The following is a 25,480-nucleotide window of genomic DNA, read 5'->3' on the forward strand; positions in this document are numbered from 1 at the left end:
GCTTTTGGACTGGGAAATAGTGACATAGCTTTTGTTCAATTCAATTACACTGCGGAAGTAACAACATCCACACCACCCGGACTGATGGCGGCCAGCAACCCCATAAAACGAGTGATGCGAGAGACCCTGGATTGCAAATTAGCTAATGCCCGTGTATTGGAGGTCCCGGTCGTGTCAGTGCTCACAATATTATTATCGACTGAGGGTAAATCGCACCAGGCAATGTATCTAATGAGTCATGTGATGACTCAGGAGTGGCTCGACAGGGTGGCCCTTTCTCCTTTTCCGAACTCAGTGTACCTGGACTTTAAACAACATCCATGGTTCTTATCGACACAGATGGGACCCAGAGACAATGAGACTGAGAAAGTCCAGCTATTTCCGGCTCGCTACTGTTCTTTCGAATTTTTCAAGATGGCGGCTGTTCGATTGAAGAACATTCGTGTATCTGATCGGGTCAAGGCTGAGAACGGCCTATCGTTTCAAGACTTTTATTCAAATGGTGGCAGTGTGGGATTCACTCTATGATGTTGGTACCGGGAGGCAGTGTAGGCGAGTAATGTATCCCCCGATTTTCGCTTGATAGTGAAATGATAATATATCCGTAATAGGGGGAGGCTTAGAACTAGCGGGGGGGAGACGCCGGGAGCCTGTACGAATGGCCCTCCTCCACTTACTTCTTTTAGTATTTGTAGATTAGATGGGGGTGACAGGCAAACTGCTAGTTGGGGTCAGGCGTAAGCTACATGCAGGGGTGCAGGGTGGGGGGTGGGGTGTTGCGTTTTTTAAAATTAATTTTTCTTTATTTACTTACTGGATATCCTGACTTTGTTTTCAGTATTAAGGTGCCAATGCGAGCTCTATTATTTTGATTTGTCCATTTTTGCATTCAAGTGTCTGTACTTTATCCTGTTTACGATTTTAGTATCGAGGGGCACAATGATCATTGATATCCTGATTTTGTGAGAGGAGGGGCCTGTGGGCAGCACGCATTGATATAGGCTAACTCAGCTAGTTTTATAATCTTGATTCGTCAACTGTGTGTTAGAGTCTCAGTGTCCTGCTTCAACGGCTGCTGATAGTGCGACCTTTCAATTGTTTGATTCCTTGTATGTTTTGGACTGCATTGCACTTGATGCGCTTTTATTGTTTTTCGTTTTTTTATAACAATAAAAAGATTTACAAAAAAAAATAATGCTGCTCGAATTATTAAGGAAAGCAGCATACAATGAACAAGAATAAAAGCACTTCTACTGGATGAGCTTCTAAAGATGTGTTGCTACAGCGATGTACTAAGCAAACATTGCCAACTCTAGATCAACTACAAATACGTTGTAGGATTAAAAAACAAGTCTTCGGAGGAGGGCTGATTCTGCGGAGCACGTGAAGTGGCTAGCTCTGGCATTGCGCAGAGGGGGCGGGGGAGAGCATTCCTTTCAAATCTGAAGCTCTCGGCATTGCTGTGGCGGGTCTGATGCGATGATGCGAGGCGGCTCGGGAAGCAAATCGCAAGCGCGTGCACGGGCACATGCACTCTGTGTAATCCGCCTGCCAAAGCCCCTTGGTCAGCTTTCGTGATCCAACTCTATATGTCTCGAGCTGCAATGCGCTTGCGCATTGGCAGGTCGAGACTTAAAAAGGGAGATGCACCTGCAGGATTCTGAAGCTTCTATGGGTATGCATACCGCAAATGCTTACCATTGGCTTTGTGGCCTGTAATTCACATTTTCTTGCTTTCTATTCGCTGGCTTTATTTGTTATAGGCTGCCCAGCTTAAGTTCTCCATTCCCTTGCCCAAATTCTATTTACTGTATTCTTCCACCAGTACTGAAAATCTGTAAACAGGCATTTCAATCTTATTTTTATTTTGTCACATTTTTTGTGCATTCAAAGACAGAGGTCAAATGTCAGGGTCTGTCTTCCAGGGTGCTCAGTGTTTGTTTCCTTTTCTTCTTCTGACTTCAAAGTGAGAGGATTTATGTGGCATTCATCCTGGCTACTGACTGTATGCTGTACGTTATTTTTTTTTAGCTCAAAACAAAATGTGAATGTCTGTAAATTAACTGTGCAGATATTTAAGAATATAGAAAGCACAAATAAAGCAACATTTTGGGTAATTCAGAATTGTGGTGGAAACAAATATTTTAATATGATTAAAAAAACAATACAGTAGGTGATGACATATCCTCACATTATCTTTTGAAGCTGTATACTTTAATCAGTAAAACTGTATCTCTGTGCAAATGTAATTGAAGATGTGTTGTCGTTGTCTGTAATGGCAGTGCATTACTACACCTTGCATACTACACTTTATCACACTCCACTCTACTCTGCATCACTCCACACTTTGCCACTCCACTCCACTCCACATCACTGCAATATACTCTGTACCACTTCACACTAAGCCACTCCACTCTGTGCCACTTTACTCATTGCCTCTCTACTCTACACCACACTACTCTACTCTACCATGCACCCCTGCACTCTTCATATTGCGCTCTACAACACTCACTCAATGCCACTGCGCTCTACAACACTCACTCAATGCCACTGCACTCTACGACACCTCACTCAACTCTATTTCACTCTGCGTCATTCCACTCTACGCCACTTCACTCTATGCCATTGCAATCTACCCAGCGCCACTCCACTCTACCCCATTGTACTATACGCCGTTGACATCTGTGCCAATGCTCTATATACCATTTTACTCAAAGCCAACACACACTACACCACTGTACTCTATGCTAATCTACTCCACACCCCTCCACTATATGACACTATACTCTACTCTGCCACACTCCACTCTATGCTACTCTATTCTACACCATTGCACTCTACGTCACTTTACTCTGCGCCACTGCATTCTACATCAATGCACTCTACGCCACACCATTGCACTTTACAACACTCTACTATATAACACTGCACTCTTTGCCACTGCACTCTGCTCTGCACCACTCTGCTCTACTGCACTCTATGCCAATGCACTCTACGCCACTACACTCCACGCCACTCTGATCTACTGTTCACCGCTGCACTCTATGACGCTGCACTCTGCGCCCTCAACTTTACATCACTCTACCCCACTCCAATATGCACCACTACACTCTTTACCATTCTACTCGACACTAATGCACTCTACGTCACTGCACTCTCCGCCACTGAACTCAATGCAACCTATTCTATGCTACTGCACTCTATGCCACAGCACTCTACACCCATTCATTCAACTCTACGCGACTCTACTGTACTCCACGGCACTATAATCTATGCCACTTTACTCCGCAACAGCTCACTTATTCTGCACCACTGCACTCTACACCATTCTACTCTATGCCACTGCACTCTATTGCACTCAACGCCTCTGCACTCTTCCCTGCACCACTCCACTCTGTACTGTACCACTCCACTCCACGCCACATCACTCTACTCTGAAACAATGTACTCTACATCACTGCACTCCATGCCACTACACTGTACTCCACTTTGCGCCATTCCACTCTGCACTATTGCTCTCTACGCCACTGAAATCTACTCTGCATCACTGCACTCTGCGCCAATGGACTCTATACCACTTAATGCACTCTAGGCCAATCTACTCTGCACCCCTGTACTTTACACCACTTCACTCTAGTCCACTCCACAACCCTCCACTCTATAATACTTGACTCTATGATGCTCTACTCCATTAAACTATACCCCACTCTGTGCCATTCCACTCTCCTACACTACTCCACTCTACAACAATCTACTCTGCGACATTCTGCTCTACAACACTCTACTCAACTCTATGCAGCACCCTGTACGCCGCTCAACTCTGCTCTGTACCACTCCATGCATTCTATGCCACTCCTCATTACAACACTCTACTCCACTTTGACACTCTACGCTACCCCACACCACTCAACTCTATTCCTCTCTATGCTCTTCCACTCTATGACACTCTACACACTCCACAACACTCCATACCACTCTACACCACCTCACTCTATGCCATTCCATGATAATCCACTTCACTCCACAACACTCAACTCAGTTCTACTCTACACCACGACACTCCACTCTACTCTACTCTACTCCATTTTATGATACTCCATTCCACTCTGCTTTACCCCACTAACTTGTAGCCAAGCTGAGCAGCAGCCAATCCGGTGAACATCATGGCTAAAACATATTGGCAAAGCCATAGCTCTTGCCTAGGTGAGGCCTATTTGCTTTTCCAAAGCTTGTTTTAATGCGGGGGCAACAGCAATTTGCTGGCTGGTTCTTCCCCCACTAAAACAAGAAAGACAATGGAAGATGGGGGTAATGGAGGAGTGGGAAGCAACAATTAGTCGACTGGAGGAGGGGTGAAGCAGCACATGAGGGAGAGCATGTGGGACAGAGAAAGTGAGTGAAAAAAGAAATATGGAGCTTGTGTGAGGCAGGGAGTTTGGTGAGGGGAGAAGCATACAAACGTGAGCTTGCAACACAAGGGAGAAAGCATTACGGAGTGCGATATGGCGGGTATTTGGCAGGGGGATAAACAACAGAGGGATAGAGGTGGAAAATACATGCACTCTTATGGAGTGCTTAAAAAAGTAGTAGTTCCCTAAAAGTGAGCATTGGAAGGATAGGAAGGGTAGATGCAAGCCAACTAGAGAGCTGATAAAAGGGACTATGCTTCAGGGAAGAAGCAAACACCAGATGCTCAAACTGGTACAAGGAAATGAGAGTGACAATAAAGCCAAAAAATAGTAAGCAAAGGTAGCCTGTAAGTTCTTGCAAGCCTACAATAAATCCACAGCTTGCTCTATCGAGTAGGCGAAACCTAAAGCGGGATCCGCTGGGGGTGGAGATTGGGGAGGAGGCGCCTCAGCACTAATGTGATTAAGGACGTTCAAATATAGCAGAGTCACAGGAGGGATGGTAACCAACTCTGACAATAGCAGACATTGAAGAAAGACGTAGAGAGGATAGGCTACATACGTGTTAACATGCTTTGAAAGTTTGACTGCCATTTTGAAGAGCTAATCAGGTATTTTCTTCATAGTTCAAACTCATATCTAAAATGAACATTATCAGTTGTATTGCAACACTACTGTCACCTAAGAGTAAGGTAAATCTTGCAGAAAGTACAAATATAAAGCAAAACAATGAAAGTTGTACATTAAATGCAGAACAAATACATATATTGGGGTTCTGAAAGAAGCATATGTAAACTGAAACTAGTTGTTATATTTCCTGTGTCATCTAATAACAATCCCCTTGGACCCCTTGAATTTGGAATCATAAAGGTTCTATAGGAATGCTCTATATGAGTGAGGAAGCACAGGAACAAGATGCTACTAAAAAGGAGAGGAAGCAAGGAAATGTACGGCAATCTAAAAGATAAGCATGAGAAATGTAACTGAAGTTACAAGCTATCAAGTACACCACTAGCTTTAGTTCTCCATCATTGGATTTTTCATATATTCACATGCTTGAATCCTTCCCCTTCATCAGACTGGGCACCCTGGTACATTTTACTAACAGCAGTACATACTTAGGCATCACTCTACCGTTGACTAACAGGCATCTTTTCCAACCTATCCTCATCTTTTTATGATCAAACTCCAGCCATTAAGAGTGCCTTACATCCAGATGTTCTGATGCTTCCACAGGTCTCATTTTCTACCAGACGTTCAGGTGTAGGAATCCTAACTGGCAGCTCTCGAAGAAGGAATTTCTTTTGAATTATGGCAGAGGAAGCAATAAAAAAAAATCTTAATTTAAAAACATGTACATCATGGCAAAAAAGAACATTTATGTAGAAGAACACAATCAAACGTGTATCTACTGTTCGCATCCAGAGCACAAGCCAGTTGACTCTGAGATTTGTCAAACTTTCAAAGTAACTTATTTTCTTTTCCACCGACTTTGTATTCAATGAAGAGTAAAGCCCCTTTCCTCAGTCATGGTTGCCAAACTGATGCCTTTTTACAGAGCAAGCCAGGCGGGGACTTGTTCTGAAGCTCTCTCCCATATTTGTTGTGCCCGGATGACTATGGTGGTGTTGAACAGGGCAGCCGGAGAGTCCACCCAGTTGATTCTTGCTGCTGATGTCTGATGATAAGACCAGAAAAACTAGCCCTGGAAGCCACCATCATGAACCAAGTTACTGAAAAGAGTAGCCAAACCTCCCCCAGGCCGCCGCATATGGTCTTCTTCTACAGCCTGTGTATGTGCTACCTGGGTGGCTCAGCTGGCTGGATGGAGCGTGACCTGGAGGACCAAGCTATGACGTTAAAAGGCAGGTCCATGACTTATCTATTCACTAAAGATATCAAGACAGTGGTTTACTCAGGCACCTTAAATCTGACTGGTTGGGAGTGAGTCTCCCTGTTGAAGACACAATCTTCTTTTGGCTGGCATTAGGTGCTTCAGTTCATTATTGACAGCAGCACAAATAAAGATGTTTTCAGTGTGAAAGCAGAAATTTATAATAAAAGGACCCCAGGTGTTGGGTGGGTGTGGGGGGCAACAGAGGAGCTGGTGAGGGCAAGAAAGAAAGGTGGAAAAAAAGAAGGGTTTACCCTCTGTTGTACAGGGTAATCTAGACAATATAGTGGCATTTGGAAGCAAAACCCTGGACAGAGGTACAGGCACGTAAAATCCATTTTTGTAAGAAGAAGCAGGAACAAGAAAGAAACAAGCAGGAGGTGACAGAGAATGCAGCAGCTAAGTTTCTGAAGCAAAAGTTGGTGAAAAAGGAGCAGTGGAAGTATTAGCAGCCATCACTCAGATGACTGCAGTGTCTATGGGATCGGTCCAAACGATCATCAACCAACAGTACCCACAACAGCAGGGTAATGTAAGGGCACAAGCAAGTAGCAGAATAGGACGAGGACGATTAGGAAGAGGCCAGATAGGTTCCCAAAGAATGGATCAAACCTTCCATGATTGTCACAGATATAGACATTTCATTAGAGATCGTAGGACTGAGAGATTGGATGAGTAAAATGGAAGGACACATGTTTTCACTCAGCCAGGAAATACAGTAGTGCAGCCATAAGTTGGCAGGGTATGCTCAGACGTTAGCACTTGCTCACTTTGCCACTGGATTCAAGCAAGCCGGGCTGAAGACGGCTGAAATGCCAGAAACCGGTCCTCGGAAGCTTGTTTCCGGTCCAGGGAAGGCATGGCTTGGCAGTTCGGGCTGGACTGTTCCCATGAGGCACAGGGTCAGACTGATTTGCATATGGCCATGTCTGAACTGGGGTGGCAGAGTGGGCTAAAGAACGGTGATGGATTAAACCCAGATCTGTTGACTGGGTGTGAGTGTTTGATTGGTTCAGATGCTCCGTCCATCACCACCCCCTTTTGTACCGCTTCGTTCACCATAAGTTGGCAGGGTATGCTCAGACGTGAGTCCCTTGCTCACTTTGCCACTGGTTTCAAGCAAGCCAGGCTGAAGACGGCTGAAATGCCAGAAACCGGTCCTCGGAAGCTTGTTTCCGGTCCAGGGAAGGCATGGCTTGGCAGTTCGGGCAGGACTGTTCCCATGAGGCACAGGGTCAGACTGATTTGCATATGGCCATGTCTGAACTGGGGTGGCAGAGTGGGCTAAAGAACGGTGATGGATTAAACCCAGATCTGTTGACTGGGTGTGAGTGTTTGATTGGTTCAGATGCTCCGTCCATCACCACCCTCTTTTGTACCGCTTTGTTTGCACAGGGTGGTCACTCCTTGGCCACAAGGGAGATTCTTCAGTCTTCTAGTTGCAGTAGAATGTCGAAGGTCCAGAGTTTTGTTTCAGAGTTTCAGTTCAGGATAATCTAATGCCTCTAGACACAGCTCCTAGCTTTATACCAATCTAAGGGGCTGGATTACCTGCCAGGCCCCTCCTATGGGTGGAACCTGGGAAGGAGGTGGTTACACCCCTTTCCCTTTGTCCAGTTTCGTGCCAGAGCTGGGGCTGGAGTGCCCCAGCAACTGGTTTGAACCGGGCTATGCATGGAGCACCTCGTGTGCCCCAGGCAGTGTCTCATTTCATTCAACCCATCCTGCCCCAATACACTATAGCCTGTCTGGGGAGGTGCTAGCACCTCCCAAGGCAGGAAACCTATTGTCCAGGCCTCCCCTGCCGGAGTTTCGTCCAGCAGCAGGAGGTCAGACTCGTGTCTGTGACAGCAGCATCCATTTTGTGATGCTGAGGCTCTGTTTAACATTAACGGGTAAAGCTACAACTACATGTCTTCTCCCTCTAGAAGGGTGGAATGCTACCCCCGCCGCCAGGACTGGCGGGAGGGGCACCTAGTATTCCAACGCGTATGACACCTTACACAACATGTTTTGATAAAGCCAAACCAAAGTTAGCATTAACCCATTAACCGCGAGGATTATAATGCACTTAAGAGTATATGGTATGGCTATATCATAGAACAGCTATAAGGACATGGTTCAGAAAGCTGCAGACAGGCTCAGCTCATGCTAGAGCACCATCTCACATAAAACCAAGCACTCTGCCTTCAGGATTGTCAAGGACTGCCATAGGAGTGACTTATAGGTATATATGTGTCTATATGTAATGGTAGGTATAGGGATACCATACCTAAGCAAGGGGTGATTACACGACCTTGCCCCAGCTGAGTGATCAGCCAGTTGTGTCAATGTGGATGGCCAGCCAGGGGTGGCAGAATACATGCTGCAGCCTCTGGTAGGCCTTGGATGCACCTATACCCTGGGTACCTATGGTACACTATACAGGGGCTCACAAAGGTGACCCAATACCCAATTAGGTATGTACCTAAAGTACATGGTATTAATTTAGAGAGAGAACAGCTGGGCTGTGGGTCTGATTAGCAGGCCCACAGCCACACTAAAGTCGAGAAACCAGTGTATCAGAGCAAAAAGTGGGCGTGACCATAGGAAGCAGACCCTAATCTCCTACAACCTCCATACTATCTGGCATTACACGGCATCTATGCAGTGATCTTGCACTTTAGGATCTGGCACTACAATGGTTTTGCGCATGCACCTCACATTTTATATTTCTCCCATGATTCTGATCCTGCACACCATTGTTTACACATGCATCTTGCACTTTATGGATACACACATGCTTGGTTAAGGCTATCGTGAAATGTTGGGCTCAGAATACCTGACCACACAATGCAATATTCGAAGTTACTTGCTTGTCACCAGCTAAACGGTGTATCACTGGCTCTGTCTGTGCAATATCTAGTATAAGATGACCCCTTGCACATTGCGCACACATAAGCACTAATGCGACCAGGAGGACTTTAGTCGCGCTTTAAATGTCATGCTTTTCTATATTGTCTTAAACTGATTTTATGGAACCATTCTGTTTGTTCAAAGCGATCCAAAGCTTCATTTACACAGCTGAATGCCTACAACCAATGGCCAGCAGCATTTAACCAGGGGCGCAGTTCTACACAGATTTGCAACTACAAACGCATCTGTTTACGGTAGCCTACCACTAGTCTCTTCCTCTGTTATGTTATTTTCTGTCTCTCCTCCCGACTCCCTCTGTACAGCGCCAAGAAACCTAATGGTGTTAGCGCGCTTAACAAATTGATTTAACATAACATAACATAACATAACCCAGAGGCTGGCAGTGATAGTAGGATCATGTTCATCGAAAGTAACACAACAAAACATCCTAGGAAAACAACAGAGAAATCCCAGGGGAAACCACCCGACTATCCACCCACCCTTTTCCCGCACCAGTCATCTATCTATCTAAGTCATATGGAGAGTGAACGCCAATAGGACGCTTTTTGGTTCTTGGACGCTATCTGTGGGATTGACACGGCCTCTGCCCCACATCCTGGGAGGAGTCGAAGTATTTGAGACATGTGACCTCTCGTAGGTCTGTCAAGAGGATCTGAAGAAAGGGGGCCCAAAGCTCGGCGTAGGTCTCCACCTTGTACTCTACCACTAAGGACATGTGTCCCATGGCTAGTATTACCCATAGTTTGTGTAGCCATGCCGTGTGGTCTGGTATATTAGTGGTGTCCCAGCAGGCTAAGATTACCTACCGTGCTGCCAGCAGTGCTAATGCTAATTGTCTTCCCCCCAGGGAGCATAGGGGGAAAGTCAGAGGGTTCGGCAGCCCTAGGAAAGTATATGCTGGGAAACGTTGAAGTGTGGTGTTGACTTCTTTGTCTATATCGTCCATTACTAACTCCCAAAAGCGAACCAGTCTTGGGCAATGCCATAGGTAAGTGCAACAGAGAGCCCGTTAGGCCACACCCCCTTCAGCATTTCTCCGAGCGATCTTTATCCCAGATATGGATGCAGGAGGGGTGTAATACCAATAAGTTGTCACTTTGAAAGCCGATTCCGACCCTGAAGTGTTGTGTGGTGTGCCCTATAGTGTATGTCTGCCCATTCTCTATTTGAGAGTACTCTACCCAGCTCTCCCTCCCAACAAAGCTGCCCTTTGGTTCGCACTCCCTCCCTCCCTTCCGTGGGAAAGCATTTCATATAGCTCAGAGACGAGATGTTTGTCTCAAAGGTCGTTAGTGGTCATAATGCCGCTGTATGTTATTCCGGAGAAGTGGCCCAGTGACGCACCTGGAGGTAGCTAAAGACATCAGCTTGTGGGAGAGCGTACTCCTGCCTCAACTGCTCAAAAGGAATAATCCCACTGGGGTCAAATAGGGAACTAACCCTTTTGCATCCTTGTTCTCTACATCTATGAAACACCTCCAAGTAACGACCCGGGGGGAAGTTGGGGTTGTCTACTATTGGGGACATCGGGGAGGGGAATGTTGTTAGGCCTTTCTTTCCGGATACTGAGTCCCATACTTTCATAGCTAATAAAGTTACTGGGGAGGAGTATAAGCCCCATGCCCTGTGTTTACGTGGAAGCCGGAGGCAGGAGAGCTGGAGCTGAGAAGAGGCGGGACCTGGCGGAAAGGTATGTTTAATTTTTAATTTTTTACTTTACGTCCCTGCAAACCCCCTCCCAACCGCCCCCCTCCTCCCCCACCCGCGAGCAATGCCGAACGCTACCGAGTTTCTTTGAGAAAACCTGGAGGGATCATCACAAATGACATTTTACTGAATCCGGAATTTTGTCTACCTTTCAAAAATGTATAGCTTTCCGCGATCACACATGGCTTTTACACCTGTTTCCGCCACAAACTGCAAGTAGGCCGAAACCACAAAAAACTGAAAAAATTGACTATCTCTAAAAAAATGCTAAAACTATGACAACAATTTGCTTTTTTATACAATTCTGCTTGCTCCTGAAAGCTGTGAAGATAGTAATCCTTGCACAGTAAGCCTTTTGTCAATGCCATTTTTAGCACAAAAAATATATGTTTACCTGCAGAGCAGAGTGCATTTTTCAATGCCCCCCTCCAAAAACAAATTCTAAAGTTCAGCTATATTTTGGTTATTTTCCAACTTCCTTCCTGGGGAATCTACAAATCATGGGTTCCTGTAGAATCACCAGGATGTAGGAGCAAATATTGGTAAAGCCAATAGATCTCACCTAAGAGAGTTATTGACTTAGCAAATGTCTTCTACCCGTGTTGTAAAGCAGCTGTGAAGCACGGCTGAAAGTTAGGAAGAAAGCGACATGAGATGGCCAGCGTCATAGCACTTTTTTGGGGGGGGGGGGGGGATTGTGGGATGGCACAACAAGGTGCACAACGGAGGATGGGGAGGGGGGGTCAAGAAATAACATGAAGGGCGAGAGAAGGCAAAAAAACAAGGACAGTGGGTGAGGCAAGCAACAACTCGGACAGTAGGTGGGACAAGCAACAACAAAGAGTGAGACACAAGCACATGGGTAAGCAAGTGCGCGTTGGGGGCAGTGGAGTAAAGCACATGAGGGAGACAGCCTGCAAACACATGCATTCTTATAAAGTACTTCAACTAAAAGAAAAAACTATCTCAGAAGCTGCCAGCACTGGAAGGACCAAGTACTTCGGCTGTTCTCCATGGGAGGGACAAGCACACAACAAGCATTTGCAATGCAATAGGTCTCGCATTTACGGGAGACCTATTGCATTGGAAATGGAAGGCATCAGGGTAACGGGTGGGAGGGCGGGTGGGGGGTAGCGGGGAGGGAAGGCACGGACAACGGGTGGGGTGGAGAAGGCCCTGACAGCGGGATGGAGGAGAAGGCACAAAAAAGGGAGGGTGGGGGGGGCGAGAAGGCACAGACAACACGAGGGCGGGGAGCAAAAAGGCACGGACAACAGGAGGGAGGGGGAGTAAAGAAGGCACCAAACAGTAGGAGAACCTCTTTGAAGAAAATAGTGCTCACAGTCTAAATAACACGTACCATGTAACAACCGAAGTAAAGAGGCCAGTCGCCATGGGAGGTGACATATGAAGAGGAGAGGGTACTACGGAGGGACTAACAAGCCTATCAACGAATCAGAAGCCAGCATTTAGGACAGACAATGACACAAGCCAATGCCAAATATGGGTGGAGAGTGGGCGGAGCTTCTATTCACCTATTCCTCTACAATAAGCCTCACGGAGGCAGTGCATGTGCACTGGTTTTAGGCGCGAACTAAAAAGCAAATGAATCTGGCATGCACTGATCAAAGTGAATCAAGAAAATTAGAGGGACAATGAAGCCAATCGTCGATAAGCAATGGAAGGGTTCTAAGCCCACTGTAAGCTCCCAAAAAGTGTCAAAAGCATATTGCGTGGTTTATTAAGGTGAGACTTCGAAAAAGAACCCAAAGTTTATGCGGATACTTTTTGTAGGAAAAAAATATGACGCATGCAAACAAGGGCTTTACTTACATTGGGGGTGTAGTGAAAGCCTTAACACCCAAGTGGTTAAAGCATGGTAAAATCACACGAAACCAATATGAAAATGTACCTCTTATGCACAGGTGGTACGCTGTGTCTAAATTTTAGTTTACATCTTTTAAGCCACACCCCTAAGCACATAAGTCATTACCTCTACGTCCCTCGTCCTCGACCCAGTCATAACACATGAGGTATTCCACCCGACAGGAAACAAAACAGGAAACGCTTTTTTTTAGACTCCACCCACCCTCCTGTCAGGTGCTATATTACACCTCACCACCAGAAGCAAATCCTGTTTTGTTTCCTGTCGGTCGGAATGCTGATGGGTTACGCTGGGGTGAGTGCTGGGCACTTACCTGCATCAGGAGTCCTGTGGTGTCTTCCTTGGCGGGGCCTTGGGGGAGCTCATGGACCGACGTGGGACCTTTTGCAAAGCCGGGCTGCTGGGCTTCCTGGGCTTTCCTCCAGACTGGGACCCTGGGTTGCGGGGCTTCTCGGGTCCCCGTGGATTTCCTGTCTTCGCCTCCGCTTGTTGGTTCCTGGGCTGGTCGCTGCTGGGAGGGGCAGTCGGCTGTCCGCGCGTCCCTCACTTGCCAGTGATTGTGGGCGGGACGCGTTTTTTTCCGCTTCGCTTCTGCCGGCCCCTGTTTGGCGGGCGCCGGATAGGCGGTGTTTCTGCTTGCCGGAGACCGGGAGTGCATCGGCCGGGTGTGGAGCCCGTGTGGGGAAGCGGGACGCTTCCGATTGTCGCTTCATTGCTCCGTCTGGCATGGTCGTGAGCCCGGGTGGGCTCCGGGTTCCCTGACGCTCGCCTGAGTGCCGGGATGGCGCGTCCTGATGACGTCATCGGATCGTTTCAGCTGGCGTGCCGTTTCTGCTTCCCTCATTGGCCATTGCTTGGAGGCTGCTTTCTGCCCCTCCGTTTGGATTTCGAAGTGGCTGCAGCTGCGGGGGTGAGTGTTTTAGTTCCTATATAATGTCCTGGAGGTCATTTTGGACTGTGACGCCTTGGTGTTGCTGTGTTTGGCGTTTGGCTGTGTTTCCTGCTTTTGCTGTCATTACTTGTCATGGGGAAACACCACAGGAAGAGGAAACATGTCTCTCCTGTTCGGTACTCTTCCTCCTCCTCTTCCTCCTCCGACAGTGGGGATTCTGCGCCTGCTGGTCGGTGTGCTGGTCAGAGGGGCTCTGGTCGCCTGAAGCGCCTGCTGTTGGAGACTCTGTCCAGTCTCAAGGCTTCCAAGAAGGGTGCAGGGGGTCGCTCTTGGGAGGCTGCCCCCCTGTATTCGGATATTTCTTCCGCTGCTTCCTCTGATGAGTCTACTTTGGGTGCGTTGGATCTGCAGGGCAAGTACATCTCGAGGGAGTTGATGCCTGATCTGCTTTGCCATGTGCGGGGGAATATGGGGTTCCCGGTGGAGCCTGTGCCCAGTACCTCCCAGGATACTGTGTTGCCGCAGTTTCGGAAGCCTGCGTCCTCCTCTATGCCTGTACACCCGTTTGTCATGGATGTCCTCCTTAAGGAATGGAAGGACCCGGACCATATTTCTGTGCCCAGATTCATGTCTAAACTGTATCCTTTGCAGGATCTGGAGGTTGCCCTGCCTGATTCGGTGCAGGTGGATTCTGTGGTTGCTTCCCTGGTTGGTCGTCCCTCCATGGCTGATGATAATATCCTGCAGGATGGTGTTGACAAGAAGATTGACTCTGCTCTTAAGAAGTCCTATGCTGGCTCTCACCTGGCTCTGCGGTCGGGAGTCTATGGGGCTTATGTAGCGCAGTCTTTGCTGGCTGACTTCAAGACTTTGTTCTCTGCTATGCAGGAGGGGATCAGTTGTCCTGAGTTGCTGGAGTCGATGGAACGTCAATCTGAGTTCCTTTCGGACATCGCTTTTGACTCTGTCAGGGCTTCTGCGTCGTCTTGTGGTTCCTCGGTGGCTGCCCGTCGGAACTTGCTGCTGAGAGGATGGAAGGCTGATGCTGCGCAGCGTTCTATTGCTTTGAGGTTGCCATTCTCTGGTACTCAGCTTTTTGGGGACGCCCTGGAGACCAAGCTGCATAAAGTCTTCAAGGAGAGGAAGCATTCCTTGTCGTTCCGTCAGCCTGCTTCTCAGAAGGGGTCGTCCTTCTCGAATGCCAGGTCCTTTCGCCAGCCTTCCAGGTTCCAGCAGTCCTCGTTTAAGGGCCAGCGGGGGGCTCGCAGGTCCTTTCCTCGGAGGTTCCAGAAGAAGCCCCAGCCGGAGGGGGGGTCGGGAGCTGCTCGCTCCTGACTATTCCGTTCCAGTGCCCGTTCTCTCTGGGGGTCAGTCCGCGGTTGGTGGGAGACTGCGGCTATTCCTCCAGGCTTGGCTGGTGACGGCATCGGACCAGTGGGTGATGGATGTTCTTTCACGGGGCTACCGGATGGAGTTCCTGTCCCCTCCTACTCCCTCGGGGTTGGTGGTGACCCCTTTGCCTGCAGACCCTGCTCGCCGGAGGGCGTTGCTGGAGGGGGTTGGGTCACTGTTCGTCAAGAGGGCGATTGTCCCGGTTCCCTGCCTGGAACGGGGACTGGGGAATTATTCAATTGTCTTTGTGGTTCCGAAGATCACGGGAGGGTTCCGTGTTGTCATCAATCTTCGGGCCTTGAACTTGTTTGTTCAGAAGATACCTTTCAAAATGGAGACGCTGCAGAAGGTGATTCCCCTGATCCAGGAGGGTTGGGTGTTCACGTCGCTGGATCTCCAGGATGCCTACCTGCATGTCCCGATGGCGTTGGAGGATCAGAAGTTCCTACGCTTCTGCCTGGATGGTCGTCATTGGCAGTTCTGCGTCCTTCCTTTCGGTCTCCGGTCCGCCCCCAGGGTGTTCACCAAGGTAGCTGCTCCCTTGGTGGCCCATCTCCATCTCCTGGGGGTGTCCGTGTTTCCTTACTTGGACGATTGGCTGCTCCAGGCTCCATCTTCGGAGGTCATGTCTGTCCACCTTTCATTGACCATGCGTACGCTCGAGGAACATGGCTTCCTGGTCAATCTGCCGAAAAGTCACCTGGACCCGTCTACTCAGAGGACCTTCATTGGGGCTGTGTTCGACTCTGTGATGGGCAAGGTTTTTCTCCCGGAGTCCCGGCTTCTGCGTCTACAGTCTTTGCTGAGGAAGTTGCTTTCCAGGAGGTCTGCTCCTCCCCTGCAGTGGTTGGTGGTCCAGGGACACATGTCTGCCACTGTGTTCACGGTACCCTGGGCCAGGGTCCATCTTCGGCCTCTGCTGTGGCATGTTCAGCGTTGGGTGCCCTTTCCTGTCCTGGACTTCTCGATTCCTGTTCCGGTGACCCCAGGGTTGGTGTCTGCTCTCCAATGGTGGCTGGATCCTTCCAATCTGTCGAGGGGCATGTGGTTCCATCCTCCGCCCCCTCTGGTATTGACGACGGATGCCAGCGCCTCCGGTTGGGGGGCGACTCTGGGTCCTTGGGCGATCCAGGCACGTTGGCTTCCTTCGGAGTCGCACCGGTCTTCGAATTGGAGGGAACTGTCAGCGGTGGAGAGGGCCCTTCGCCTTTTCAAGGATCGTCTTCTGGGATGCAACGTGTTGGTGAGGTCGGACAACACTGTGACTGTGGCCTACATCAACCACCAGGGCAGTACCCGCTGCCTTTCCCTGAACTTGGTGGCCTGTGCCATTGCGAGTTGGGCCGAGTGTCATCTGGTGGCCCTGTCTGCTCAACACATCAAGGGTGTGGACAACGTGGTTGCAGACTCCTTGAGTCGGAAGTTCCCGTCCTCTATCACACTGTGCCTGTCCCCTCGGATTTTCAGGTCGCTGTGCCTGAGGTTCGGGACTCCGGTGCTGGATCTCTTTGCCTCGCTGAAGGACGCCCTGCTTCCCCTGTTCTGCTCCAGGACTCCGGAGGAGGGGGCTTGGGGAGTGGATGCCTTGACTGTCCTCTGGCCTCCTTGGTTACTCTATGCCTTCCCCCCCTTTCCTCTGATCCCTGCTTTCTTGCTGAAGGTTCAGCGGGTGGGGGCTCAGGTGGTGGCTGTTCTGCCTTATTGGCCTCGCCGCTCTTGGTTCCCACTTCTGCTGCGGCTGGCGGTGGGCCCTCCCTGGATCCTGCCCCGCTACCCGTCTCCTCTGGGTCGCCAGTCGTCCTCGCTGTTGGTGCCTCTCACCTTGGCGGTCTGGAGGTTGAACGGCTGTCTCTTGGGGTCCGGGGTTTGCCCGATCACCTCATCACTGTGATGCAGGCTTCCCGTAGGAAGTCCACGATTTCCTCATATTCTAAGCACTGGGTTTCCTTCTCTTCTTGGTGTGCTTCCATGGGCCTGTCCCCTGCCTCTTGTGCAGTTTCCTCTATTCTTCAGTTTTTTCTGGATGGGTTTCACAAACACTTTGCTTTGTCCACTTTGAAGGGTCAGTGGGCTGCTATCCGGGCATTTCGGGATCCTGATTCTCTTTTGCCTTCGGATGGCTTGTTGGTTTCCCGTTTGTTTCGGAACTTTTCTCTTTCTGCACCTGTGGTACGTTCCCCGGTTCCTCCCTGGGATCTTTCTTTGGTTTTGGGTGCCTTACAGTCGCCCCCGTTTGAGCCTCTGGAGTCTGTGGACTTGAAGTTCCTGTCCTTCAAGGTGGCCTTTTTGGTCGCTGTTACATCGGCTCGGAGGTTGGGCGAGCTTACAGCGTTGCGCTGTTCTCCCCCCTTCTTGTGGTTTCTGGACGACGCGGTGGTCCTTGCTTTGGACCCCGGGTTTCTACCTAAGATTCGTTCCAAGTTTCATTCCTCCCAGGAATTGATTCTTCCTTCTCTCTGTCCTTCTCCCTCCTCGCCCTCTGACGTCTTGCTCCATTCTTTGGATGTCAGACGGGCTTTGTCTATTTATGTTGCTCGTTCTGCTGACTTTCGGTCCTCTGACTCCCTCTTTGTTACCTTTGGTCTGGCTGGTAGGGGTAAAGCTGCCTCTCGGCTTACTTTGGGTCGTTGGATCAAGGAGGTGATTTCCTTGGCTTACCAGGGCTCTGGTTTGCCTTGCCCTTCTGGTGTTCAGGCTAGATCTACCAGGGGTGAGTCTGCCTCTTGGGCGGCTTTCCATGGGGTCCCCCTGGATGAAATCTGTCGAGCGGGGACCTGGGCGTCCGAGTCCACTTTTGTGCGACATTATCGCCTGAATTGTGCTCTTTCGGGCCGCCTGACTTTTGGCTCTGGGGTGCTGGTGCGGTGGGGGTTCCTCCACTTGTTTGATTTGGTTTCTTAATAAACTTTGTCTTGCTGCACGCCTTTGTGTCTGTTCTTGTTTCTGGTTGTGGTGTGCCAAAGGCCGTTGGGGTTGCTTTGGTGTGCCTCATGTGTTATGACTGGGTCGAGGACGAGGGACGTAGAGGTAATGCCTGGATTACTTGAGGTAATCCCCATTACTCTTAGTCCTACTCGTCCTCGACCCAGTCATACTACCCGCCCGCCCTCCCTTGCCGGGCCTTTGGTGCTTGGTACATCAGGATTTGCTTCTGGTGGTGAGGTGTAATATAGCACCTGACAGGAGGGTGGGTGGAGTCTAAAAAAAAGCGTTTCCTGTTTTGTTTCCTGTCGGGTGGAATACCTCATGTGCTATGACTGGGTCGAGGACGAGTAGGACTAAGAGTAATGGGGATTACCTCAAGTAATCCAGGCATTCGTGTTAGAAAGAACTCCTAGTTACACTTCTTTGGCCACTTTATCATCCCACTTAAAGCACTTAATTTAACATAGATTATACAATAGAGAGAAAGGTGAAAATATTTTATAATAACACTTAATACATATTTCATTTCACGGTAATCCACTTTCTCATGTATTAATTCAAAATGAACAACTGATATAACTCACGCGTGAGACCCCAGTGCAGCTTTCTCGCCGGAGCCGTCTCCGTGTGAAATGTAGCTATTCCTATGCAGCAGGATTCGGAGCTATCTGCCTTCCATGGATACCGTCTTTGTTCCGTCACTAGTGAACTAGGTTACCATTCTAGTGCTCAGCCAGAGTTCGGGTGCTAGGAGACAGAACGAGCAGTGACAGCGATTTAGATGCCCCACCCCCTGAACCTGCTCACCGTTTTGACATGTGCGTCCTTGCGTCTTTAGCGTGCGCCTGGTCGCAGGGTGTGACGTAGGGGCGGCGGTTTTTCTGTGTTTAATAGATCCGTGATTGTGATCACGTTGTTGTTGGTGAGTATACGTTTGTTTGCTCTTGTCCGGTAATCTTTGTTTCACGTGGTGATCATGTTATGCTTCGCGGTGTCTGTTGAGTTAACATCTAAGAGGATGATCTGAATCTGGAAGAGTATGGCGGACCGTAGGGAAGGTTTTGATTTCCACAGAAGGTGATTACATCTCAAACATGGGGTTAAACAATCTTGGCTATTTGTAGTAGAAAAGCTTTTTATTTTTATCAGGGCTTATCCAAACGCACCCCATTCTGAAGGACCAAACTTCGCCAGTTTTTTGCTAACACCTTGTTCCGTTCTTCTCATTGCTTCGGAAAAATATATCCAATGTATGATGATAACTCTTTGTTGGTTTCTCTTTTCTTTCTCTCTACTTAATTCATGCTTATCTCCCCAATCCTTTTGAATGATTACACAGCCTAAATTTAACCGCCGGAGCCCCTGCTATGCTCATACATCATATCTTCCTAGTGTCATCGTTCATCTATGTTTCATGGTGGCATGCAATGTCCTTATCTTGTACAGTAGGTGCTACTTTAGTGTGTGTAAATATATATTTTTATTTATTAAGCGCTTACTTCCCCTGAGGAGGTCTGAAAACACTTTACGCTAGGCAGTACGCTGCTCCAGAAAACCAAGGTTCGTGATTAATATAGGGTTATTGGTTATTGTTGGGTTGCAACGAGTATGATCGTTGACCGAAGGAGAGGTTGTATTTTTTTTATTAGAGTTGTGGCCATTTTTCAGAGATATTATTATAGAGATTGTGGAAAACATGCATGTGACTAGGAGCAGGTTGTGCTCAGAGTGAGGAGGGCATGCAATTTGGTAAACGAGGCGAGGGTCATTTGAAAGAAAAGGATGCGACAGTCAGACGTTAGGCTTTAGGGTCTAGAAATATAGACATTGCTTTTTGAGGTGGAATGCAATTTAAGGATGCAAGGTTGTAGAAGAAACAGCATAATTTGTATATGACAATAGCGATATATTATGTATTTTTGATAGGCACAAGATTCAGAAGTCAGTTTGTCCCCTGGCAGACTGCGACTAGACAATCGCTCTAGTAAGGCCAAGAAAGCATAAAGGTATTGCTGGACGCATATGGTAGCAAATAACAGTTTTAGGTTATTCTCAAAGGGAACAGTGACCTCCTGATAATAGCAGTGTGAGAAGATTTATGGGTAAATAGTAGTAACATTGAAAGGGAGAATCTGCAAATGCTATAGGGGATGTCTAGTGATGTTTATCCTCAACTGTGGCTCACAGTATTAATTATAAGTTGAGGTCCCAGTTTTATGGTCCTTTTTTTAATTTTACCGTCTGTATTTAGCCATATTTATTTTTGCTAATTTTATCTGTATTAATCCATATTTATTTTTTGCTTTGTTTAAAAAATGAAACTGCAATGGGTAGATTTCCACATTTATTTAAGTGACCTGTTTACACGTTTGAATATCCAATGGGTTTTAGCCACTTACAGTACAACACAGCCAGTTAAAACAGTTTGTATTGTAGAACAGATTAAGCAGATGTACTGCTGCCGTTACACAAGCTTCATTAGGAAATATTAAAAAGTATTTGCCCATGATCACATAATTTGAAACTAGCAGGTCGAGTGACATACATAATCAACTCAACACAATTGTCATGCTCTTGACCCATAAACTGGTTTCAAACGATGTGATCCTAGGCAAATATTTTAATTCACTGAGCCGCTATTTTCTTCATTGTCACATATGAGAGCACCTTGAAATACACAAGTTCAGCATCTCTGCTATACAAAAAAAAACTTGTTTAATTTAATAGACAACGTTTGCTCCATATATAATACCAATCTAGCCAAATATAGAGTACACATTACCCCTGGCCTGCTCCTTAGTTTATCACGAGCATTGTCATCAGGGCGGAGGTTGGAATGTTTCTCAAAAAGTGTTCGAAAAAACCTCACATCTTACAGCCTTATGTTTTACAATGATTGTCAGACATCTCACGTAACCAAATCCTCGAACTGTAGTAAGAGAAATAAAAGTAAACCCAATTTTCCAGGATAAAATAAGCAGCAGATAGTAAAAAGACAAATTGTCCTTAAACAGATAGCAAATGTATAATTATAAAAACAAGATTTAAAGGCCTCTTTATTGCTCATTCACTTTCTGAATGGACAGAACACCAGGTCCTTTCCAGCTTTAGTTCACTTGCCGGAACGGACTATTAGGTCCTAAAAATTGGCTCGACCTGATAAAAACTGACTCGCCATAGTGAGTGGCCCTGCAGATATTTCATGACCTACTGTGGATATATTTTTTGGCATGTGTGAGAAATATTACTTCATAGCTCCCTACTAGAAGTGAGTGTGAGAGATGCCTCACTGGCCTTTATTTTTCTCAACACACTTCACGCACCTTCATGGACCGGGGGAAGAGTAATTCTGCAAAGACCCCACTCCTGCGCTCGTCCTGTCTTCAGTTAGTATTTGAAAAATTGTGACAGTCCCTCAGATTGTAAAATACAAGTTAATTCATGTGATCCTTATAAACGGAGCTTGAGTCCAAATTATTCTGAGTTAAGGTAGAGGTTTTGCCGCCATTTATTTTAAAAATCAGTTTCACACACATTTTTACTTGTTAGTTATTTTCCAGCATCATGGGGAACTTGAAAAGCTTTCAATCAGTGGGGGGTTGGATCACTTGTCCTGCCAACCTGGATTACTCAGGTATTCGGTACGTCCCTTGTAGGGAGAGACGTACCGAATACCCGAGTAATCCAGGTTGGCAGGACAAGTGATCCAACCCCCACTGATTGAAAGATTTGAGCCAAAGGAAACTGGTTGGATCGTTAATTTCCTTCTCCCCACCCCCATTGATTGAAGAAGAACTTGAAAAGCTGTCAGGTGGTGGGGGCAGGGATGATTGAGAATTCCCGGATGATGGTAAACACAGGGGCTAACACCCCCCTAATTCCCCAACTTAGTGAGAAAGGGAGCGCAGGAATGGATAATGATGTTCTCGTAGATCCAGCGGACGCCTCCTTCCAAAAGACATAGCCACACTGTTCTGTACAGCAGATGAAACAGCGAAGATGGCTTCAGAGTTCATGGCCTGTGCATGATCTGAAAGCCTCAGTAAGGTAATTAAGTCCTACACCTTTCAAGCATCGACAGTGAGCGTCAACCGATTGAGTAATAGCAACACATCTTATCAGTGCCTGTAGAAGACATGGTTTACATATATGAGTGTGTTCAGTACTCTGGTATAGAAATAAATAGTTTAATCGACTAACCAGGTTGACAAAGTTCATCACCATGTCGGTGTTGCTGAGGTAGGCACTATCCTGGGTACTGGTGTGGTGGCTACCCCTGAGAAGGACCAGTGTGCCCCCTGGGTCTAGACCGCCCGCTCGCCCTGCTCTAGTCTGTGGTAGAGATCCAGCATAAAGAGCGGTGCAGAGTTGAACCTGCCGACTGCTTCTATTTATTTATTATTATTTATAAATTTATAAAGCGCCTGGTGACCCGTAGGCATCCCCGCGCTATAGAGTTGTAATATCCAGGAGGAGGGGGGACCGGAAGACTATTTGGGGAATAAGAAAGTTTTTAGTTTTTTCCGGAAGAGGGCGTGACAGGGTTCCAGACGCAAGTAGCGGGGCAGTGCGTTCCAGCCTGAGGAGGCTTTGACCGAGAAACGACGGCCACCGGTGCGGACCTTCTTAAATTTAGGGACGATGGCCAGATGTTCGTCGTCCGAGCGCAGTGATCTTGGGGCTTTGTAAGGGGCGACAAGGTCTTTCAGGGCGGCCGGGCCAGCACCATTAATGAGTTTGTGACTGGTGCACATTGCTTTAAACTCAATTCGCTGGCGGACAGGGAGCCAGTGCAGGGCCTTGAGGGCTGGTTTGGCCGAGGCTCTAGGGGGGAGGTCCATTATGAGCCTTGCCGCGGCGTTTTGTGCCCGTTGGAGTTTGGCTAAGGTAAACTCCGGCTCGCCGCGGTAGACGGCGTTGCTATAGTCAAGTCTGGCTAGGATGAGCCCTTGAACCAGCAGTTTCCTGGAGAGCGGAGGGAGGAGAGGGAGAATTTTGCGGGTTGACCGCAGGAGGCCAAAGCATGTTCCAGCGGTCTTGGTTGCCTGGGTCTTCATGGTGAGGCTTGGTTCCAGCCAAACGCCTAGCGTTTTGACTTCTGTCTTTGGAGTGGGTATCTCGCCAAAGGTGTCCGGCCACACCGCGGCGGGGATTGAGGACCATTTGTTGTCCAGGAGCATAATTTCGGTTTTCGCACCGTTCAATTTTAGGGAGGATTCGCACATCCTGGAGTAGATGTCCTGGAGACAGTTCCGCAAGCTGTCAGGATGTTTGTCCAGCTGGGAGAGGGAGACGACAAGTTGGGTGTCATCAGCGTAGTTGACAATTTTGATCCCATAGGGGGTCACGACGTCTTCCAGGGGGGCCATGTAAACATTAAACAGGGTGGGACTAAGCGAGGACCCCTGCGGGACTCCACATGTGAGTGGAAGGGGGTCTGAGCGAGAGTTGCCGTCCCACACCTGAAATGAACGGCCTGATAGGAAGGAGTTAATCCAAGCATGTGCTGGACCCACAATTCCTGCCCTGGCCAGGCGATGTAGAAGGACACGGTGATCCACCGTATCAAAGGCGGCACTGAGGTCCAGGAGGATCACCGCCACTGAACCTCCTGAATCTGCTTCGGATTTAGTCTCTGAAAGTCTCAACGTGTAGTGACTAGAGGGACATGCAGAGCAAGTTGACCCTATTGGGTCCAGTTGACATAAATTGGGGCACTCTGTAGTCTGCCATGTGGATGAGGGTTTAAAGAAGCAGGCACTGATCACTTGTGACAGTTCCTTACTCTGAAATTAGAATGAGTCTGTGTTTGTCCATCACATAAGTACAGGCCTCGAAAAATAACAATTTTACCAGATCTGCGGGTATAGTGACTTAAATAATCAGGTCGACCTAACTGTAATGCCCTTGACCCATAAACTGTTTTCAAATTATGTTATCCTAGGCAAATATTTTAACTCACTGAGCAGCCATTTTATCATCATCACATGACAGCACCTTCAAATAGGTTAGTTCAGCAGCATGTCTGCTGTGCAAAAAAACAAAAATTCGTTTTTTATTTAATAGACTAAACTCCATATGTAATACAAATCTAGCCAAATATAGGATACACAAGACCCCTGACTTGCCTCTTAGTTCACTAATAGCATTGTTATTAGGTCAGAAGTAAGCATGTTTCTCAAATCATGTTTAAAAACTATCACTTTTAATAAATATGTAATTGGATAATTTAAGCCTATGGGGCTACTAAAAAGTTTTAGGGTGAGATGTGAGTGGTTGTAGCTGTGCGTAGTCCCCGCTGACGTCATCGTATGTCATACTTTTGAGCCATCCAGCAGTTAAAGGGACTTGGCCGCTACCCCAATGAACCGCAGTTTTGTGCTTGGTAAGCAGAACTTCCATCGACATGAGCCGGCGAACAGACTTAGGGACATCGTCGCTGTATCCTAGACGGGGACCCAGTGCAACTGCAACCTCAGTCATGGCAGAGATGTGGGAAAAGATCGAGGTCCAGTAAAGGCCAATCTGAGGACGTCCACGTCAGATGTGCGAAATCTGCACTCGGGCGGAGCATTTGGGACACTGGTCAGATTCTGTGTGGTCGAATTTTGCGATGTCGGAAGGAGAAAGAAATGCCCGGTAGAGGAATTTTAAACGTAGCAGTTTGTCTGTGGTTGACTGAAATATATTGCGTCTGTGAACAGCAGTATGGCCACACATTATCTGTGAGAGGGGAGCCCAGCTGTGCATCCCAAGCCTCTCTAACTCAGGTTGTGGTGTCAGGTTTCATGGCAATGCAAAGTCGTTCTAGTCAGGAGACCAGACGGTTTCCATCAAGGTCCAAAACGACAAGAGTTGGGGTAAGGCGGGGGTGGGGGGTTGTTATCGGGGGCCACGGGTTAGGAGAATATAAGGTAGCGCAATGTGGTATGTACTGATTGAAGCCCAAAACGATCCATGTAAGAGGCGTATTGAAAGTGGTTGTCATCAGCATGTGTCAGGACATCGCCTTCTGGGTAAAATGGCTCCCATAGTAAGGAGATTGTGGCTTTGGAGGGTGCGCTGTACCAGTTTTTTGCGTGAGTGGTAGCCAGGGGTTGTCAGCTAATGGTAGTGCGGGAGAATAGAGGGGGTCTCTGCCCAGTACCTAGACTGTGTTTAAACACTGAAAAGCACAGTTCTTTTTTGCTCTCTTACCTTTTTTTTTCCTGGAAAAGTCACACGGATTAGCTGCTTAGAGTACATGTACTACAATATTGTTTATTGCTCTTCAGAAGTTCATGACCAGAAAGCTGACACATGTATCTACAGGTACCCACACATTCAGAACTACAATCAACCTGCTTTAAACTCATTTTGCAATTAATTACAAGGTGCATGTTTCTTCTCACAATGAAAATTCCATATTCTTTCTACATGTCTGCAAAAGTAGTATCTTTTTATAAGGTGCAAGAAAGAGA

The 25,480-nt window shown here is 47.7% G+C and overlaps 2 protein-coding genes across 5 annotated transcripts in view; one reads left to right on the plus strand and one right to left on the minus strand.

Moving 5' to 3' along the window:
- The window catches only part of AURKA (aurora kinase A), a 123,795-nt gene extending 104,974 nt beyond the window's left edge, over positions 1–18,821 (minus strand). The window contains exon 1 of the mRNA XM_086932486.1: positions 18,605–18,821. The gene's annotated coding sequence lies outside the window, so the exon portion shown is untranslated. The remainder of the gene's footprint in view (positions 1–18,604) is intronic.
- Positions 18,822–18,835: 14 nt separating this feature from the next.
- Positions 18,836–25,480, plus strand: part of CSTF1 (cleavage stimulation factor subunit 1) — a 66,541-nt gene continuing 59,896 nt past the window's right edge. For 2 of the 4 annotated variants that reach the window (XM_086932489.1, XM_086932490.1), the window contains exon 1: positions 18,857–18,942. The gene's annotated coding sequence lies outside the window, so the exon portion shown is untranslated. Of the gene's footprint in view, positions 18,943–25,480 lie in introns of all 4 variants that reach the window. The other 2 variants (XM_086932488.1, XM_086932491.1) reach the window with 2 other exon arrangements.

Source organism: Lissotriton vulgaris, chromosome 7 (assembly GCF_964263255.1).
Source record: "Lissotriton vulgaris chromosome 7, aLisVul1.2, whole genome shotgun sequence".
NCBI lineage: Eukaryota > Metazoa > Chordata > Amphibia > Caudata > Salamandridae > Lissotriton > Lissotriton vulgaris.